Below are 4,288 nucleotides of genomic sequence, written 5' to 3'. Positions count from 1 at the left end.
TGGAACCTCTTCAGGTATCATAGACCTCCCTGGGAAAATTCAAATGAGGTGTTGTATATGCCATTGTTTGAGGCTAGGTGTTAAGAGCTTTTCCTGTGCTCCTTAACTTGAGAGCCACATACTTCACATGTCAGACAGAGCCAGGAATGAGCTCTGGTAGTGTTACTTTATCCAAAATGTTCTGCTGGCGAATAAGAATGCTGGTTATTTGCTTTCTGGTTCCAGCAGAAATGCAAAAAGGTAAATCTTGGAAATCACAACAGCTGGAAGGGAATCATCCTTGCTTGACTTCAAAGGAAGATCTTCTGTATAAAAGAAAAAAGAAAAAAGTAAGCTGTGCTTCATACCCTACAGGCAGAACAAAGAGGCTTCAAGAAAGACTACATGGACCACATATTCATCCTGTAAGGCAATAGAAAGTGTGTGTAAGTGAGTGAGTGAATGCATAAACCCCATTTTCTCTCAGAGCCATCAACTTTTTGAAAGCATTGATAAGTGAGATACATTTATATAATGGCGTTCCTTATGAGCTTCCTGAACGTTGAGACGTTCAGCAACTGAATATGCCCTACTTCTGTTCTTCTGTCATATTTGCAAGATTTTTGACAATGTATTGTTTTGCCAGTCCTTTTGGATTTTGTGTCACGAAACACAAAAAAGGCCTACCATAGGGTGTACCCTCTTTCCAGCACAAATAATCTGCACTTTGCAATGTTCTGCTATCCTTTCAACAAATCCACATGCAGGAAAGACAAAACAACCAAGGCAATTCATTGATCACGTAAGCCTGCGAATTAATGTAGAATTTTTTTTGTATAAACAACGGCATGTATATCAATCAGAGGGAAGACAGGGAGAAGTTGAAAGCTTTGTAATGCTCTGGGGTGTTTAATGCATTTTAAACCTTACCTTTGAAAATATCAAACATAGATTTGACAAGCAAGGCTCATTGTTCAGTGCAGAAACACACATAAGAGCTGTCAAACTGATCTGTTACCAAAAAGAAGTATATATAGCACTTCAGATGAGTACTTTTGTACAGAAGATGAAACCACATGCAAACCTGACATGGGTTTCCTATGTACGTGTCACCCCAATTAGGTATTAAAAAAAACTTGACTTAGTCAAGTCTAAATGATCCTAATTCATCCTAAATTCATCCTATTTTCTAATTGCATATTATTGATCTTATTGGGAAGAACCATCCATGCGTACATTTGTAAAAAAAACAAAAAAAAACAAACAATTTTTATTAATTTTTTTAATCAAAATATCATAACTTGATCTTCTGGTCAAACAACAGAATTATCTCTGGTGACAGATACTGGACTTCTCCAGGTGATTAGTCTGCATAATCTATGCCCCTTACTTACAATTGACTGATAGCTCACATTCAGATCTGCTTCCATCCAATCAACAATGAAAGGATGGAACCAAGTCCCAGCCCTAATTTTTTTTTTTCTATTTTGATAATCTGTTTCACTTGAATGTTTGTCACAATACAGAAGAAGTGATATGTCACCACATCAATTTCATTGTGTCATCAGTATTTAGGTTCAGAAGGCTATCTGGTTTAGATATTGTGTTATTGGTTATTGTTGTGCCTTGCAGAGCAAGACTTTGCAGTTATTCTTGCCAATAGAGCTCCGCTCCTATAAACTGCAAATAAAAACAAAACAAACTGCGGTTGGTCTCGTTACATGCTAGTTTTGCTGTTAAATCATGATTAGGCCATTGAATGTAAATGTATGTTGTTCTGACCTTTATAATCTTTGAACTTTGGATCAGTCAAATGTAAAACTACTGAAGATAAATTAATCAGAACACACACATTTATGAGAACTCTAATGTATACTACAGTTAATTTATCTGAATTGAAAAGGTTTAGGCAGTCAAAAATATGGAACTGCCCCTTTAAATGCCAGCTTTTAGCAAACATATTTTTAGCAAACAAACATGGTGTGCTGATGTAATTGCACTGTATAGGTGCTTAAATGCTAAGTAGACACAAACCTGCAGCACATTTTCCTCTCCCTTTCTTCTATTGCTCCTCTTGGATAACCTTTCAGTTAAAGGCCTATAAGTGTCCAGTTATCTGTACTGTTTCTAACTCATTATTGGATTTAGTCTGTCATAACATTCTCTATCTCTGAGCTGTTCCCTCTTCCTCAGAGTGGGAGAGAGGGAGGATTGAACCATTGTTTAAATGTTTCTATTGTGTCTTCAGCATAATTGCTTTGTTTTTACAAGGACTAAACGGTCAGAGATAACCCACCAAGGCCTGTGTGTGCGTGTAAGCGCGTCACTGCCTCAATATAATGGATATGGATTTGGCCTTTCCCTCTGTCTTACCTTGTCCTTTCATGTATACAACTTCACACGTATTAGAGGACAACACACAGAGAGGATTTTATCAGCACAGCTCCAGAAACCTCTATAATCTTAACTTGTGTCCATATCTTTATTTCAGTTCGGGGATTTACGATTGTGTATCCTCTCTAGTGTATCTTCAACATCTGCAGTACCGCGTTCACACTATTTGCCTCTGCTTTAGGTAACTCATTGATTACTTCTGCTTTATTCATAAAGGATTAATTTCAGGGGCAGTGTACATTTTTATTGCAATCATTACTAAGGACATTGGTGGTGGCTCAGTGGTCTGGTTAGTGCTTTATAATGAAGTCAAAAGAGCTGGCGCAGAAAAGCAAATGAATAGCGGTTATAGACTCAATGTCAACTCCAGACATATAATGCTTTCAAATTGTGAAACTCGTGTATTAAATAAATTCAATGCACACAGACTGAAGTAGTTTAAGTCTTTGGTTCTTTTAATTGTGATGATTTTGGCTCACATTTAACAAAAACCCAATTCAATTTGAGTTGAATTACTGAAATAAATGAACTTTTCCACGACATTCTAATTTATTGAGATGCACCTGTATGTTCCTCTGCTCTAACAAAACCCAGTTCCCTTTCAAGGGAACTTCGAACTGTGTCCTCTAGGGGTCGCTATGGGGAATGCCTCGACGTGACCCGTGTCTGAAGCATACATTCAAAAAACACCAACAACATGTTGGCCGGCGACAGCCTATGACATCACTACCGGTGCGACTATAGTCTGTGCGCTGTATAGACTGTAGTCTACTCTACCAGGATCAGGAAACAGTCCTCCATAAAATGTGCTGCACACATCTGAATATTTGGGTTGAACTGTTCTGGAACAGTGTTGTAAATACAACTTAACCAATGATTTCTAGTCGTGTGCTCTTTTGGAAGGCCAAACAAAGTAGTTTTGCTTTCACAACGAAACACAGCATCACACACGGCGGGCTAGAGTGAGCGGAGGCCGGAGGGCTTGAGAACGGTGCGGACAGGGGATTCGACGTAGGAGCGTCCGGCGGGCTTGCGGCAACCACATGTAACGACCCCGGGCTGGACTCCGCTTTGTCCACAGTGAAAGCCGATCCGGCGATCCACAGCACTAAGTTGATGTATTCCCTCAGCGACCAGCACGGATCAGCTCTAAGCGTGACGAAGCGGATATCGTCCTCTTTTGGAAGACCAAACAAAGTAGTTTCGCTTTCACAACGAAACTCTTTGGATTTGAGACTTTAGTCTTTGCAGCTTTACAGATCTTCTTTATGCACCAAGAGCTTGTAACACTCCAAAGAGAAAGGAAAAATTGAAATTGCATCATATGACCCCTTTAAGGAGGGGCTTTCCCTCTCACGCTCGTCAGCCGTGGACGAAGGTGAGCCGCTGGAGGATGATGATGTGATTTCCCTAACATCGTCTGATCCAGGGGCCAGTGCTCTGCTGGGTTCGGCCCAGGAAGAGCTGGAGATGTCTGAGGCGGGCGAAGAAGTTGATGCTGAGCCCTCCCAATCCTCCTGCCTTGCGTATGATGAGCTACTGGAGGTTATGGATCGCGCCATAGAGGGTTATTTATGAGCATGGTGCTTTCTTCCGAGCGTTCAAATTTTCTCCCCTTCTGAGGAGTGGAATTCCCCACTTTGTGGGCTGCCCTCGTGGTTAGCAGTGCTCCCCTCTATCAGAGGGTTGCCTATGAGCACGCTGCCTCCCTTCTGAATTCGGAGTTCTCCTCTCACGTGGAGAGTTGAGTTCTCTGTTTTCCCAGAGCACCTGGAACCAACAGACATCAGGCGATCTAGGCCCTTCCTCTGCCGCCCTGATGCGCTGTTTTTTTTTTGGCTAAGCTTGCTATATGCTTACCCTTCAGGTTTTCTAATGAACAGGCTGTAGGTCGAGCCTCCCTCTCGGCTGCGAG

The sequence above is a fragment of the Sinocyclocheilus anshuiensis genome, unplaced genomic scaffold (assembly GCF_001515605.1).
Source record: "Sinocyclocheilus anshuiensis isolate Anshui unplaced genomic scaffold, SAMN03320099.WGS_v1.1 scaffold478, whole genome shotgun sequence".
NCBI classification, from domain to species: Eukaryota; Metazoa; Chordata; class Actinopteri; order Cypriniformes; family Cyprinidae; genus Sinocyclocheilus; species Sinocyclocheilus anshuiensis.
This window is presented reverse-complemented; position numbering follows the sequence as displayed.